Genomic DNA, 18,097 nt, shown 5'->3' on the forward strand with positions numbered 1-18,097 from the left:
TTTTTACAAGCTGATTACCTCTGATTTTCCTGTATTATAAATAATAAGCATTTGTGAATTCATCAGGTCTACCACCAGACAATAAGGATCCTGCAAGTCTGGTTCCCAGGTTGAGTTTAGCTCAACAGAAATGCAATGGCCTGCTGTCCTATGTACTCCAACTTGGCACCCCACAGGGGGAGAAATACTATATCAATTTTTCCTTAGTTAATAAGCTTTACTGTAGCTAGATTTAATTTAACTCTTCCCTTTAACGCTAATTCAAACCTGCAATATGTTGCACCATTTTGGATTGTGTGTATATTTTAGTGGGACTTGCCTTTTACATCTAACCATAGACCATGAAAAAGACCTCCAAAAGGAAAAAGGATCTCATTTAAAAACTACAGATGAGAGGACGTTCGGGGATGAGGATTTTCCTCCATATAATTTCCAGATTTGTCTCAAAGTTGACATTTTGGTAGGGATACAATGTAGCACAAACATGCTAACTTAAATTCTTTATTCTTTCAGGATTACTGTGTGAACTGGAGAAAGGCTTTTTTTTTTTGTTAAATTTTTTTGTTTATTGCAGTAACATTGGTTTATAACATTGTATAAATTTCAGGTGTACATCATTATACTTCTATTTCTGCATAGATTACATCATGTTCACCACCCAAATACTAATTACAATCCATCACCACACACATGTGCCGAATTATCCCTTTTGCCCTCCTCCCTCCCCCCTTCCCCCCTGGTAACCACCAATCCAATCTCTGTCTCTATGTGTTTGTTTCTTGTTGTTATTATCTACTACTTAATGAGGGAAATCATACGGTATTTGACCTCCCTCTGGCTTATTTCACTTTGCATAATACCCTCAATGTCCATCCATGTTGTCACAAATGGCTGGATTTCATCGTTTCTTATGGCTGAGTAGTATTCCATTGTGTATATATACCACATCTTCTTTATCCATTTGTCCCTTGATGGGCACCTAGGTTGCTTCCAAGTCTTGGCTATTGTGAATAACGCTGCGATGAACACAGGGGTGCATGTATTTTTACGCATTGGTGTTTTCAAGTTCTTTGGATAAATACCCAGCAGTGGAATAGCTGGATCATATGGTAGTTCTATCCTTGATTTTTTGGGGAATCTCCATACTGTTTTCCATAGTGGCTGCACCAGTTTGCACTCCCACCAGCAGTGTATGAGAGTTCCCTTCTCTCCACATCCTCTCCAACACATGTTGTTTCCTGTCTTGTTAATTATAGCCATTCTGACAGGTGTGAGGTGATATCTCATTGTAGTTTTGATTTACATTTCCCTGATAGTTAATGATTTTGAACATCTTTTCATGTGTCTGTTGGCCATCTGTATATCTTCTTTGGAGAAATGTCTGTTAGGTCTTTTGCCCATTTTTTAATTGGGTTGTTAGTTTTGTTGTTGTTGAAATGCATGAGTTCTTTGTATATTTTGGAGATTAAGCCCTTATCAGATGTCTGGTTTGCAAATATCTTCTCCCAGTTGTTAGGTTGTCTTTTCGCTTTGTTGATGGTTTCCCTTGCTGTGCAGAAGCTTTTTAGTTTGATGTAGTCCCATTTGTTTATTTTTTCTATTGTTTCTCTTGCCTGGTCAGACATGGTGCTTGAAAATATGTTGCTAAGACCGATGTCGAAGAGCGTACTGCCTGTTTTCTTCTAGATGTTTCATAGTTTCAGGTTTTGGGCTTTGATTGTTCTTCTTTTTCCAGTTCCTTTAGGTGCACTGTTAGATTGTTTATCTGAGATTTTTCTTGTTTGTTGAGATAAGCCTGTATTGCTATAAACTTCCCTCTTAGAACCGCTTTTGCTGTATCCCATAAATTCTGGCATGTTGTATTTTCATTTTCATTTCTCTCCAGGTATTTTTTTATTTCTTCTTTGATTTCTTCATTGACCCAGTCGTTGTTCAGTAGCGTTTTGTTTAATCTCCAAATATTTGTGGCTTTTCTAATTTTCTTCCTATAGTTGATTTCTAGTTTCATACCGTTGTGGTCAGAAAAGATGCTTGGCATTATTTCAATCTTCTTAAATTTATGGAGACTTGTTTCGTGGCCTAATATGTGATCAATCCTGGAGAATGTTCCATGTGCATTTGAAAAGAACGTGTATTCTTCGGTTTTTGGATGGAATGCCCTTTATATATCTACTAGGTCCATCTGTTCTAGTGTGTCATTTAAGGCCAATGTTTCCTTATTGATCTTCTGTTTGGATGATCTATCCGTTGGTGTAAGTGGAGTGTTAAAGTCTCCTACTATTATTGTGTTACTGTCTATTTCTCTTTTTATGTCTGTTAATAATTGCTTTATATATTTAGGTGGGTGCGTAGATATTTACAAGTGTTATAGCCTCTTGCTGGATTGCTCCCTTGATCATTATGTAACGCCCTTCTTTGTCTCTTTTTACAGTTTTTGTTTTAAAGTCTATTTTGTCTGATATAAGTACTGCTACCCCAGCTTTCTTTTCGTTGCCATTTGCATGGAGTATCTTTTACCATCCCTTCACTTTCAGTTTGTGAGTGTCTTTAGGTCTGAAGTGTGTCTCTTGTATGTAGCATATATATGGGTCTTGTTGTTTTATCCAATCAGCCACCCTATGCCTTTTAATTGGACCATTTAGTCCATTGACATTTAAAGTAGCTACTGATAAGTATGTACTTACTGCCATTTTTTAACTTTTTTTTTTTCTCAGTGTTTTAGTAGTCCTTCTCTGTTCCTTTCTCCTTCTATACAGAATTCATGGTCTCTTTAGTTTGACCTCTGTCTGAAAGCTGTACTCGTTAACTCCCCTCCTCCCTCCTTTTATGTTTTTGATATCATATCCAACCTCTTTTTTGTGCATTTGTATCCATTACCCTCTTATCATGGAAATAGATAATTTTTCCTATTTGTGGTCTTCTCTTTTCCCCTTAAATCAGTCCCTTTAACATTTCTTGTAGCACTGGTTTCTTGGTGACAAACTCCTTTAATTTTTGCTTGTCTGGGAAATTTTTTATCTCTCCTTCCATTTTGAATGATAACCTTGCTGGGTAGAGAATTCTTGGCTATAAGTTTTTTCCTTTTAGCACTTTAAATATATCGTGCCACTCTTGAAGAAAGGCTTTTAATCTCTCTGTTCTATTTCTCAAAAGGGTAATGGCATCTTACTCCAAATTATTTTAAACATTTGAAAATGTTGTATGCAAGGCTCTACAAGTCAAAAATCACTTTTGTCTGAAATACTAATTTCCCCAGAAGAAACCTAGAACGATTCCATTTGTCAAATAATGGGGGGAAAGGGTTTGGTTCTATTTTGCATTAATTAGCAAATTACTTCCATTTTGCCACTTAGGTTCATGTTGGTAAAAGAAGCCTCATAAGAGTTGTGATGCATTAGAAACCATTATACTTATGTTATAGGAGGCAAAAATACACATTTTGTGTAATGATATCTGATCATTATTGTGCCTATGATAGGCTCTTTATATTTTAATAAGGCATTTATATAACACACAGTTTTTAAATACATCACAACACTGCAAGAATCATCTCAATAGTTTTCACAGCATCCCTAACCGACAGACCGGATACCCACCCCAAAGCTAGTAGGTATGGGAAAATGGAACGATGGCTAAAGTTCAAGTCTGTTCTACAACTAATAATTACTCTAAGCTCCTTGAGGGTAAGCATGATATTTTATCATCTCATCCCCTCTGCTGAGGACATTGCTTTGCACATTTTAAAAAGTTAAAATGAATTCATGGCTTTTATGTCTCCACATACCCTTTATCTTCACACGTACTACCTAATTCCACTATAACATAAAACATTATTACATATTTGCATAGAGCTAAATTTCTGAAACAGAATTACATGTGGTGAAGACCATATATGTCCGAGTTCATCTTCCAGGTGACTGTTCTCTGTATTTAACAAGCCCAATCATTCTCCTTAGTCTTTGAAAACTATAAAATGAAATAATGTGGAAATTGTGGTGAAGAAGTTTAGAACATCATCTAAAACATACAATAAAGCTAATCAGAGCATGATAATTTAATGATAATTTATCTAAAGTTAACCAGAGGACCTACGAAGGCTCATATTCTCAGTCCACTACCACTACTTAATTAATTTCCATAGGAATTACTAATTTCTTCAGAAGCAGCCTAGAAAGCTTCCGTTTGAAGGCTTGGATGGGAAACTGAAAGACATTGTATTAGCCATCTTCAAGATAGCCCCAATGATTTGCACGTCCTGCTTCTTACAACCTGTGTAGTCCCCTCCCACATTGTACCAGGGATAGTCTGTGTGACCAATGGCATATGGGAGAAATAATGGTATGTCATTTCTGAGATTAGGTTATAGATGACTGCTGCTTCCATCTTGGGCGCTCTCTCACTTGTGCTCTCTTTTTCTCTCTCTCTCTCTTCTTAAGTCTCCAACTGAAAGCCAGCAGGGAACCAAGGCTTCCCAACAATCACATGAATGAGTTTTGAAGTGACTTTGCAACCCTACTAAAGTCTTGAGATCCCTGCAGCCCAGCGTATAACTTGTCCACAACCTCTTGAGAGCTCCTGATGCAGAACTTCCCAGGTAAGCTGTTCCTAGATTCCTGGCCCTCAGAAACTTGGAGGTTATGAATGCCTGTTTTAAGCTGCTATGTTTTAGGATAATTTGTTATGCAGAAATAGATAACTAATACAGATGTGGAGGTATAGCTAGAGATTTTATATTTTCTGCCAGTTGAAATGTATGACTATAGAAGTAAAATTAAAAAAAAAATACACAGAAAGAGAACATCTAACCACATAAAAGATGATGATCAGGATTTGGTTGTCTAGACTAAGGTTTACGACTCCTAAATCATGGACTATTTGGAAAGGCTGGAAATCTAAAAAAGCCTGTGCAGAATACATTTTGCTATGATGAAGTCTTTTAAGAGGGAAGGGAGAAAATGCCCAGATTAAAAGATCAAGCTAACAGTAGGAAAAAATAAATTTGACATAAACAGAATAACGATGGAAGTGATATTAAACAATTCACAGGGAAAGAATTCAGCAATAAAACCAAGACCCTATGGGTTTGGTTATGGTCTCTATCTAGAACAGTCAGGAATATCGGTGTTTTTCAAATTAAAATTTAAAATGTAACCTAAAGAAATAGGTGGATCTCATGGGTATCGGTGAAAACCCATGAGAGACTGAACATGTGCCTGAAAAAAATCAATAGATCTCTAACAAAGATACCACTGAGAAGGAAAGACAAAATAAGATCAAATGCAAAGGAAAAATATCAATAGAGAAATTCTCAGACCTAAGAGCAGAAGCACGATTGGGAACCAACACGTAAGATTAGGGAGAAAGACTAAAAGAAACAACATTGTTAGAGATGTGACCTACAGAGTACCTAGCCAGATCAAAGTTATGGATTTCAAAATGCACAGGTGAAAAAACAGGGAAGGTGTAAAGAACTTCAAGTATAATGGTATCTAGTAAAGTCATTTTTTTCTAAATGCATTATACCTGGTAAATTCTAGACTTTCCCTGTTGACAATTCATGTTTCATGTTACACAATACCCAGGACACTGACAATCTTGGAATCTTGGTGGGGGCAGGTAAGGAGGAAGGAATCTTCGCATATGTAAGAGATTCCAAAAATGAAGGAAAGATCTTGTCAGTGATTTTTCAAAAAGAAGAGGGAAATTATCTGATGAATATACTAATGGCATGGATCCCTAGAAGAATTGTAGAATAATGTATGCCTACTTGAAAGACGTTATCTCCAGAAACCAGCTGGAGTCACCAAGAAAAGGTCCTGTTATAATAAACTGATCTCCTTTTTTGGATCGAATTTTAAGACAAATAATTTGGAATATCACTTTCTAAAAGAGTATATCCTGATTTAACATATCTTTCAACAAAGCCTTCCCTGAATACCTGTGGGGAAACAATAGAACTACCTGGTTAACAGCATAGTTAGGTGGAATGATCATTATAACTAAAATATGTTAATTGATAGATTGATGAAAATTTGCAATAAGGTTCTAGTGATCTATTGTTGTTTAATTGGGGAGGATGCATTAAAGGCAAGGCTACCATATTTATTCATTAATACAGAGTCAGGAAAAATAAATTTGACCTGCAGAACTAAAATTTTTATAAAAAAGTAAATTTAAGAGACATTTAAGTTCCTAGATGTAGATTAAATCAGTTGCATACATACAGATTGGGAAACAATGGTTAATTAAACAGCCAATTGAAAAATAATCCTATGTATTTAACTGAATACAATCTCAATGTTAGCCAGAGTGATATACTGAAAAGAAACTTATATCCAATATTGTGTAAAATATGGATTGTCCAAGTCCTAAAATGTAATAATCACTCTGCATCTGAAATCACCAGATAATTTTAGGAGTATCATATTTAGTTTTTGGCGCTACTTTTAAAGGGACTATTGAAAAACTATAGAAAGTTTGGTGATGACTGATCACTTACTCTTCTAACAACAGACAAACGTTATAGTATTTGGACATAAGTTTTTACTTGTCTAATCTGTTCCAGGCATTATGCTCAAACTGGAAACCGAAAGATAAAAATGACCTTGTCCCTGTCAACAATGAGTAGATGACCCAATAAGGGAAAAAGCAAATACACAAGACAGTGTGCCACTGCAAATTGGGTGATGGAAGAAATACTTGAGATAATTGGAATGTTCCACCTGGAGGAGAGACTTAAGGGAAATTGAGAGACGTCTTCAAACACCTGAACAGATGGTTTCAGGTGCATATCTAGACTTAGTGTGTCATACCAAAGGGTAAAGATGAAAATTACAGGAAAACAAATTTGGCCTAAAAACTTTTCAACAATTAAAAATGCGTAGCAAGAGAGTGGACTTAATCATAAAGTGGTGAGAATTTATCTTGGAAAACTTCTGATCAAAGGGTAGAGAAACTTGGAAAATTAGTGTAGGAAGGATTTCTGCCTTGAGGCATGGCTGGTGGTGGCAATGTTACCGCCCAACATGGGGTCTTCTGTTCACTGCAAGACATGCCGATAGTCAAGAGGCAAGGTGGTAGGGGAAAAAGGACTTTTTTATTACAGCTTGCTAGTGAGAGGGAAGATGGCCGACTCATGTCCAAAAGAATCATCTTAAGGGGGCATGAAATCTTACAGCAGTTATATAGGCCATTGGGTTATTGGGGAGGGGGTTAGGAATGTTGACCTTCTGCTGTTACAGACTGGGAGTCGCCACACCAGATCTTTCAGTCTTCACTGATGGTGGCTATCAGCACAGGTTCTCTGTTCAGGGGTCATCACATTCCTAAAGAACTCAAAAAAGCAGTTATCATCTTATCGCAGCTGGGAGGTACGTGCACAAGCAGGGGTCGTAAAATCTCCAGAGCAGTTGGATCTCCTGGAGGGTGCAGATCCAGCTGTGTTAGTTAGTCAGAGGTCATTCAAAGTTACAACAGAGTTTTTCTTTTCTACAATATGGCTTCCCTTATGTCAACCTTATCTTGAGCCGGTATCAGTGATGGTGGTGGTGGTGGTGGTGGTGGTGGTAATGTATTTAAATGTGTTAAACACGCAACAGAGCAGTGGGGTGAAAAGATCTGCTCTGTCTCTAAGATTCTTTGATTTCATGTATAAAAACAATCAATCTCTACCTTCATGAAACAAAATTTTCATTTTGGATTCCATGTCAAAAATGTGTAATGCTTCAAGAATCACCACAATTTAGGCAGCACATCTGAGGAAAAAATGTCCCAGGTTTAAGAGATTGATTCTAGTGTGCTATGCCTAATGTGTTTCACAAAAAAAGAGCAACTTTTAGAAAAAGTATAGTTAATAAATCCACATGTAGGAGACTTAAAAACTTAACTTGGATTTAGGATAATTTGATTTTATATTTATATATAAAATTGAAAGAAATTATGCTATCTCAGAAATCTATTCTCTTTTATATAACTTCAGAATTTCTTTCAAAAGATTTTCTTTTGCACAAAGCATACTCTTTTCATCTTATTCTATGATTCTTAATACTGCCTGAGTTGTAAGAAGGTGACTGATATTTTCTTTTGAGATTAGTTCAAACATCCTCTCAGGGGATCAATAACACAAATTCTAAGAAATTTAGTACCCACCGCCTGCCATGTAGTGCTAGGTTAGCTAAAGGACCTAAAATCTTCAAAACACATGACATATTTTTCTATTATCAAACACATTACTTTGAACTACAGTTAAAAAAGACACTAGGCCATTTACTTCTTGCACAATATAATCATGTTACAGAATAAATGAAAGATAACTAAATATTCTAAATCACCCAAAATAAAACTTAAAACTAATTAGTGTATTAATTTTTTAATGGTTGAGTAGTAGGTACTTGTCAATTTGACCTTTAAGATGATATTTTAAATGATTCTTCATTATCTGTGAAACTCCTCAGGCATTCCTTCATGTCAGTGTTTTCCATGGGAATTTTTCGGTGTAGGCTCTCTCTTTGATAAAAATCCTACATTTGGAGTATTTATTGATTGCGGAGAGCCAGGAGAAACACATTGGACAGCAGAACTAATTTTTTTAAAGTCCATTTAATGGGGAGCATTTAGGGTCAAATTTTACATGGCTGCTTCCTGAATTAGTAAGATTTCATATCTGCAATCGAGATTCTTGCCAAATAGCAGAATCACAATACCACCCGTTCTTACGTTAGGCTCAACTGTGATAAACCACCTACGTGGAAAACTGCCAACTACCCCTCTAGATCAGTGTTTCTCAAATTGTGATCTCTGGACCATGGGCAGCAGAATCAACAGAGGAGCGTTTTAATAACACAGGATCCTGAACCCCTCCCTTGGTCTGCTGAGTCAGAATCTCCCCAGATAATCCTTATGCAACCTGAAAATTTAGAACCTATGTCAGATGTGCTTTATTATATTTCTATCAAACCAGACTACCAAAGAGCCACAGCAAGAAGAAAACATACAAACTCAATATTGTATTTATTTTACGTATTTGTTCGTGGACAGTGCCCACTACATCACACAATTCCCTTTCTATGAGAACACAAAAAGTATGGCTTTGGGGAAAAAGTTTGGTTTTTCCTGGAAAACGCTTTACTTTTATCTTATCTGTGACTCTTACTTCTCTCTTTGTTCTGGTCACTAGATAACTCAGAAACAAATTTTAGACCTTTCTCTTATAATACTACAGTATATAATAAAATGCATTGAACCTACCTCAACAGTTTATTGTTATTTTTAAAGATATATAGATCATAAACTGACTCAAATCCAGTTTGGTAGAAAAGTTGAACACAAATTCAGAGATGAGTCAATAAATCTCCTAATAATGTAATCTAAGATTACTTTCATTATTTTGGTAACCAATAAATAATTTAAAAATTATTAACTCTGTCAATTGAAATACATATGCTTTATTACATATGCTTCACATAATTCTCCCCAATCTTTTCCTTTAAATTGTTACAAATTATTTGATTTGATTTTTCCCACTCTCCACATCTCACAAATGGTGCAAAAATATCATTGAAATATCAGGGATTACAAATGTAGGGAGGAGCTAGGATGTAGCTCCCAAAGGTGAAGGAAAGTGTCCAGGTACAGTGTCGGGGGGGCACAACTGGAGAGGTAGACACCGACTCATAAACCAGAGCTCTTTGTGTGTCATTGTTTAAATGACAATCTACTTAATAAAGCCAGTACCCGACCCATATTTCAACACCTTTTCCAAAATGGTGATAAAACTTGTCATATGCCACAATCCATATACATTAAATATACTGTGTTTCTCTGATATTACTAGATTAGTTGGTCATTAAAAAGAAAAATATACGTGGTCTGATGCTAGTTGCTGTCTTAATGTATCAGCACATTCTCATTCCCAGTCATCACTTTCCTTCATTTCCTTCAGAAGATGCTCAAACCAATACGTCACAAACAATCTGTGGCAATGAATCAGTCTGGATTTTTCAAATTTTCAATTTATCATGGACTGAAACTTTTGTAAAATACAGTAAAAATGACTTGCTAGAAACATGAAATAACATAAAAATCAAAGACACAAAATGCAAGTGTCAGGGTGGGTGAAAAATCCCTTTCTTCCCTTCTTGTGTTCTCATGGCTGGACTAATAATAAAATGGACAAAAGACCAGATTAACAAGAGAAAAACCCAATTTGATACATACCTATTGGAGATCAAAAAGAAATGATGCTCAGAGAGTGAACAAAGTAGGCAGTATATATATCTTTTACACAAAGAAACAATAAATTTGTGACAGGATAAAGAAACTTAGGTTTGGGGTACATAAATAGTGAGTTCATGCTTGAGGTAGTAAATGAGCAAGGTTTGTTTATGCAGACTTCTTGGCACTGAATTCCCAGCTCTGTTGATAAGGATGCAGGGAGACGACCTTTCACGTGGGAGATTTATTTCCTGATTTCATGGGGAACAGAGACAGGAGGGTCAGAATGCCCTTCTCTCCTCAAATTACTTTAATTTAAAATAATCAATATGCTATTGTGGGATATTTTGGGGTGGCATGACCTGGGCCCCAACACAAGTACATTTCAATAATTTTAACTTTTAAAATATATTTTTAAAAGATTATTAGAGTCAATAGATGTAAAATTCTCTGACAAGTGTCTACAAAAGTTTCTAAATGCTTACTCTCTGTTTCTATACTTATCTTCTCACATGGAGCAGTAACGGTCTGCAGATAAGCACCTGTTGTGGACAAGACTTCTCATAACTTTCCATAAACAATCCCTGCAATCCTCTGCCAGTTTATAGTTTACAGGCTCCATTTCTTATAAATTTTTAGAAAAGGGATTATGCTTCCCCTCTCACTTTCTTTGAACCTCCTTCTACTCCCCACAATTACTCAATAACTACTGCAAATGATTTAGCAATCCGGAGGCAAATCCTTTCAGTAGTGTGTGTGATAATCAGATCTAAGCTAATTAGAATTGCTAAAAGCACTTTCACAATCTTGGCCCTAGTTTAGGACTTCATTTCCTTCTTCCCATTGTTTCTCTCCAGGTTTTCAATTCAAAGATGATGACCTCCATTCACGAACATCAGGTCCTTCTCCCTTAAGCGCCCAAGGAAAGCTGCATTTCTCAATCCCATTCCTGTTGGCAGGACTATGCCAGTAGAGCTGTCCAATGGAGAGTGAGAAGCCCTGGAGCGGTTCTCCCGGTTCTCTTCCCCAGACCAAGCAAAAGAAAACAAACAAACAAAAAAACAAACAAATAAACTAAAACAGAAACAAACGCACACACACTTGTTTTAGGAGTTACATCTGCGCTATAAGGTGAAGGCTGCCTCAGTTGTCTGGAGTCTCTGAATGACTGGGTTGAGCTGAGCTCAGTACAGACAGACCTGCACCAAAAACAAAGCATGAGAGAGAAATAAACCTTTATCATATTAAGTACCTGAGATTTCAGAATTAACTGTTCCTGTAACATAACTTAGCCTATCCTGGTTAATGCAGTCCTTTTAAAAAGGAGAATGAAGCAAGAAAAAATAGACATCAGACAAATATTTAGAAATGGGATAATTATAGTAAAATTGAAAAGAAAAAGGAAATAAAGGGTGACATTCCCATAGATCAGGAGGATTGAATTTAGTCTAGGCTAGGCTAGGGGGTCAAGGAAGGTCTCTTTGAAGATGTGAAACTTAAGTTGAGACCTTAAGCAGGATGTGGAGTTATTTGAGAGAAGAGGGAAAACGAGCACTTCAGGCAAAAGAAACTGGGAATGATTGCCTGGATGCTGGGAAATGTGGTGACTAAAATGTGGAAAGTGACCAAGCTTCCCTTCGTGAGCTTGGTGAGCTCCGTGCCCATGAGACATCTATCTGGACACAATTATTTTACCTCTTCCTCTTCGGTCACAGTGTTAGACTTCTCTCTACAGTTTTAGTTCTCAAGACACTTCATCAGTGTGCTGGAGAGCACAGGTCCTTCCGTAGTAGATCTGGATTCACCCATTACTTGAAGAACCTCATATTTATTGCATGCCTGGCACATAGAAGTGCCTAGTAAATTGCTGACAACTGACTGAATGAATAAAGAATGAAGGAATAATTGAAAGAAATAGTTTGCCTATCCACAACATCTGTGTAGCACATTCTCAAGCAAAAATGAAAACCAAAAATCATGTTAGAGCTATTCTAAATATTATGGTTTTCTAAATTGTGTTCATATTGCTTCTCTCCCGAGGACAGAGGAATATCAAATTGATTCTAATCAACCGCAGAGAAAGCCAACATAAATTACTGAAAAAAAAATCAATTTTTAAAGAGCAAAAGAAATGCCGTTTTATTACTGCCCAATACAATAACACAAATTAATGGACTAACGGAAATGCTATGGAGGCATTCTAATAGCTGCTTTTTAATGACTCAGTCTCCCAACAAGCATATATTGGATACCATTTTGTATGCCAATCTTAGAGGTATAGTAAATAGTCTTTAGAGTCTGTGCTACAAATCTTGAAAAATATAAAATCTTTAAAAAAATCACCATCCTCAACATGCTTAGATGGGTAGACTAGAAGTTACTGGAGATTACCACTAACTCAAAACATTGTATATTGATGAAAGTCAACATATTTGCATTAACGTACTCATTTATCTTATTCAAACACATACAGCAAAATTAATTGAAATAAACTTATTCTCTGAAATTCATACAGTTATTTCCTAAATCTTCCTCTGTATTACCATTTTATATAATAAATTTCCCTTTTGTGAAAGGTACTGATAAATAAAATTGACTTAAATTTTGACATACATATGTGAAGAACAGAAAAGTCCAGGAAACAAATAAACAAAGAAGATAGGCTCTTTCTCCCAAAAGTGCTTTAAAGTTTCTGTTCTTCACAAACTAGTTTGTATGACCTTTCATATTCTCTTTTTTCATCGAACAGTAAGCATTTGTAGAACAACTACCTTAACGGTCCATCCACCTCTGATTCAAGAACTATCTCCACTGATGAGCATTTGGGTTGTTTCTATATCTTGGCTATTGTGAATAATGCTGCAACAAACATGGGAGTGCAGATATCTCATTGAAATCCTATTTTCATTTGCTTTGGGTATATACCCAGAAGTGGAACTGCTGGATCATATGGTAGACCTATTTTTAATTTTTTGAGGAAGCACCATGTTATTTTCCATAGTGGATGGACCAATTTGCATTCCCACCAACAACAGGGTTCTCTTTTCACCACATCCTCCCATGTTTATTGCAGTGTTATTCAGAACAGCCAAGATATGGAAACAACTCAAATGCCCATCAACAGATGAATGAATAAAAAGGATGTGCTACACATACACAAAGGAATATTATTCAGCCCTGAGAAAGGAGGATATCATCCCATTTGTGACAACATGGATGGAACTTGAGCACAATATGTTAAGTGAGATAAGTCAGACAGAGAAAGACAAGTACTGTGTGATATCACATATGCATAATCTAAAAAAGTTAAACCTGTAAAAAACAAAGAGTGAAATGGTGGTTACCAGGGGATAGGGGAGGGAGGGGATAAGAGGGATGGTGTTTCAGGTTACAAACTTGTAATGAGTAGTAAATAAGCCATAGAGATCTAATGCACAGAATAATGAATATAGACAATAATATTGTACTATAATTGTGTAATATGATAAATATCACTATATCAGCAATCATATTACAATACATAATGTATCAAAGTAACACGCTGTATACCTTAAACTTACACAATTTTACATGTCAAATTTATTCAATAGTAATAAAAGAAGAGAACTACCTCCACTTTGCAGAAGGTCCTAGTATGATGGTTATAGAACAGATTCCAACTGCTCCTTTTTATAACACTCTCACACCTGCTTTTCCCACAAACTATTTTTATTTTGCTCTCCATATTATTTTATGTATGGATAACCAATAATGCAATCTGTTTTCAGTCTTTAAAAGTCATTCAGTTTGTGGGGCCAGCCTGGTGGCATACTGGTTAAGTTCACACACCCTGCTTCAGCAGCCTGGGGTTCACAGGTTCAGATCCTGGGAGTGGACCTACGCACCACCCCTCAAGCCATGCTGTGGCCACATCCCATGTACAAAAGAGATGAAGACGGGCACAGATGTTAGCTCATGGCCAGTCTCTCTCAGCAAAAGGAGGAGGATTGGCAACGGACGTTAGCTCATGGCCAATCTCCCTCACCAAAAAAAAAAAAAAAAGAAAAAGTCATTCAATTTGAGATGTGTCCTAGATATTGTTTTCTGATCCTCCTTGCTGATAAGTAGGAAGATAGTTTCCAAGGTTGTATTTTATCTCGATCTATTTTACATTTCAACTTAAGGAATAATCATCCTCACAAAATGATATTGCACCCTATGAATTGGTATCAGGTTAATCATTTATGCAATCTTCAAGATCAAGCCAATACCTCTGCTTACTGCAACATCTAATCTAGCATAAACACGCTCCTCTGAGACAAAAATCCCTTGGAATAATTATAATTACTATATCTGTTTTTATCAAAATTAATGAATTTGACCTTCCACTTTATAGTTGCAGTAATGCTGAATCATATTCTAATAAATTATTCTTTACCTTTACATTTTGCTATGCCTGGCTAGATTCCAGTTGCTTGAAGGCAAAGACACATGTGTGTATTCTTCAGCATGAACTATGTCAGGACTACTAGGAAGAAAACACTGGATCTAATACCACTTAAAGTTGAGTCACTGTTTGCCTGGATAGGCTAGAGAGTTAAATACATACATTACCCCCAAGCTTTCAACTCACCTCTTCCTTCTCCTTCTAGCTCCGAATTACCTATGTTAGTGAATCATCTCACAAAACATTGCTGAAAACGTTACCAGAATTCCATCTCTAAAAATCTGCCATATGTAATAGCATGACATTCATTTATTCCAATAATAGAGATTTATATCCTGTATTCAAGGAAGAATATTTAAAAGTAGCTGATACATATGGATTCTCAGAGTAATATTCAATTTTTTTTAATTCTCTCCTTCTAAAACAAAAATCCTTAGTAATGTTAGGGAATAGAATTAATGAAAAGATTATAAGAAATCACCTTATGAGAAGACGACTTTTACTACAAGTCCTCAATGGCCTTTCTAACTTCCATATGGATTGCAGTTTAAGTTGATAAATAGACAGGTTCTGTCTCAGCCTATAATTTACAGCCTATAATTTACTCCTGTGTAGAGAAGTTTAAATGGATTTCTCTTTAACTTAACAGCATTTTACATCACCATTTTCTTCTCATCATATTCACTGATCAATAATGTAAGATGACTGAGGAGAGCAGAAAGATAACTTCTGCATTTGACAATTAAGAGTAGGCGATTGGTATCTTTCCAAAGTGTATTGAATGGTCAGCAGTGACCTTAAACATCAATTTTGCCCTAAGTAAAATAGTTTGAGGTCATATTCACCTAGAACTAAGTGTGACTTTAAGGCCCAGAGATCAAGGGATTCCGGTAAGTGCAAAGAGAATGAACACCCATTCATTATCCCTCCTGAGTCACATGTGAAACTTGGGGTCAGAAAGAATTCCAATGATGATTCTTGTTTTGTACCATGTTTTCAGAGAGAAAGGTTTCATCAGAAGTGAACTTTGGCCGCCACCCTTCCTATTCCTAGCTCTATTGATGAGAGAGGGAGAAATTTGGATTGTCAATTCTATAATTATTTTGAATTAGACATAATAATGTCTAAAATTATATAGTGACTTTCATTTGCAAAGTAGTTTAACACACATATCTCACACAAGATAGATTCAAAACACTCACTAGCAGACACCCACACTTAGATTTTCAACAATCACTGTGCCTGTTGTCTTTTTTTAAAATCAACATTCATCATTACTTGAAGGTAAAAAGTATAAATGAAAACTTCTCTCCACATCATCACCTTACATCATCAAAGACTCTAAACATAAAGCAGTGATAAAGCAAGCCAAAATGTTAATTCCTTCTACTAGCCCAGACAGAACCCCTAGAATCTCTGTCAGGAATACCAAAAAGGGATGAGGGCCAGAGGGCTGGGGTTACATGGAATATAATATAGAAAAGGCAACTCTTTTCAGAGGCTAGAATTAAGAATGGTATGGAAGTGGTACATCAACTTCAGCCAGACGTTAAGGAAATCTTCCACACTATATTCTGAATACAGTAGAAAAATGGGAACAAAGCGTTTGTAGTCAAATGGACCTGCAGCTAATTGAGTAGTTATATCCAAAGAACGTTAAAAAACAAATCCATGTCTAAGAGAAACAAATGTCCAACTATAAACCACATGACTTAAAACTTAGACTTAGACTGAGATTAAAGCATAAAAGACCTATTTATCAATCTTCCAGATGAAATATACCTGAAAGGAGAAACTCACCAAATCAAGATTTAAAATTATTTCCCAAAAATGACATTCTAGGGTAAAATCAATCAAATTTTAATAAGAATGTGTATAGTTTCTCATTTATTTTTTTTAATCAAGCAGAGAGGAGGCTAAGAATTACCTAATTTGATAGTATTTAATGTGAAAAGCATTAATGATGTTGGTTGACCAAAATTTCAATGAGTCAGTAGGATGATGCAATTACCAAAAATGCTGATGTGGTCATGGGCTATATTAAGAAGATCATTTCAAAAGAAAAGAAGAACACAGTGTTCTCATCTTTGAAAGAGAAAGAAAGTCTGAACCCAGTGCAGATAAGGTGACATTTGGAATGTTGCATTTTCTCCCTAGTTACTGACATTTAAAGAGGGATGTTGGCAACATACAAAAGTACTTCCCAAAATGTGTTCAATGGAATATTAATATGTTATAGAAAACAAGGCTACTGTGATCAAATAAGTTTGAAAAATGCCAGATTAAACATATGCCATTTTAAAGACAGTTTTCTTGAACCTACTTTCCCTTGGAAAACGCCTAGGTGGGTGTGCATTGTGAAGCTCTAAGAAGGTATAGTTTTCAGCCTTTCACAGATGAATTTGACCGTGGAACTCGTATCACAAAAGACATGCTTTGGGAGATACTGATCTAAAGTATGTTCAAAAGGTCTTGTACCAAGTGATAAGAATTTGAAGACCATGTTCTTTGAGGTTTTTTTAGAAAAAGTAGGCATTTTAAATTGGAAAAGAAATGACTAAGGAGAAGCATAATAAGTCAATTAAAATAGGTGTTGGTTTCTTTCAATATTGTTTTAAGGATGTATAAATTACAACCACCGGGTAGAAAATAAGGAGCACATTTTGGCAGGGTATAAGAAAGATATTTTTATCACTGTATCTAAGAGTGTCAGTCTTTCACAAGTAGCAATGAGATTTCCTAAAAGAATTCAGATTCTTCCATAATAGTCATCAGTTAGGAAATTTGAGGGAGAACTCTAGTATCAATAAAAGCTTAAATTAGAGTGAGGTCCAAGTTAATTCCAACTCAATGACCTGAATTACGCATAGTCATTTTTTCTCACTAACCCACCTATACAACTCTGCCATATTGTTAATAATCTTAAAACATATGACTCCCTAGTTTATATCACTTGCTATTTAAAACTTCCAGTGGCTTTTATATTGGTTATCAAATAAACTCCTATTTCTTTAGATTATCCATTAGTCATGTCACTGAGGATACACATAGCAAAATTCTAGTGTTGTGTGAGAAAGACATAAGGGTTGACTGTGTGATCCTGTACAGACACTGTTTTGGGGAACAGTGGTTCCCAAATGTATCAAAATGGTTAAAGAATAAGAATAATCTAGGGGGCTTTTTAAAGACTTAAATATTTCAGGGATCCAGGCCCCAAAATTGTGAATCAAGTCTGGGGTAGAACCCAAGATTATATACTTTTCCAAAGCCTTCCAGTTGATTCTGGTGTACCAATTGGTTTTGGATCCCCTCGTCTAGGTTCAGGCACCATTTGTTTGAGAGGGTTAGAAGCGCACATCTCTAAGCCACCTGTCACTGTTATGGTTATATCTCTGAGGTGAAAAGTGGTGACAGATAGGCAAGATCTAGGACCCCAAATCCTATATCCTCAAATTTATT

At 35.9% G+C, this 18,097-nt stretch overlaps 2 long non-coding RNA genes across 4 annotated transcripts in view; one reads left to right on the plus strand and one right to left on the minus strand.

The window, feature by feature from the left end:
* LOC147913010 (uncharacterized) overlaps positions 1-11,221 on the plus strand; it is a 36,859-nt gene extending 25,638 nt beyond the window's left edge. Inside the window, exons 3-4 of the long non-coding RNA XR_015549229.1 lie at positions 4,437-4,594; positions 11,070-11,221. This is a non-coding gene — a long non-coding RNA (uncharacterized LOC147913010). The remainder of the gene's footprint in view (positions 1-4,436; positions 4,595-11,069) is intronic.
* LOC147913009 (uncharacterized) overlaps positions 1-11,419 on the minus strand; it is a 94,551-nt gene extending 83,132 nt beyond the window's left edge. For 2 of the 3 annotated variants that reach the window (XR_015549216.1, XR_015549217.1), the window contains exon 1: positions 11,314-11,419. This is a non-coding gene — a long non-coding RNA (uncharacterized LOC147913009). The remainder of the gene's footprint in view (positions 1-11,313) is intronic. The other variant, XR_015549221.1, reaches the window with a different exon arrangement.
* Positions 11,420-18,097: the final 6,678 nt, after the last annotated feature.

The sequence above is a fragment of the Ceratotherium simum genome, chromosome 31 (genome assembly GCF_057802395.1).
Source record: "Ceratotherium simum simum isolate JZ-2026a chromosome 31, ASM5780239v1, whole genome shotgun sequence".
Classification (NCBI taxonomy): Eukaryota; Metazoa; Chordata; class Mammalia; order Perissodactyla; family Rhinocerotidae; genus Ceratotherium; species Ceratotherium simum.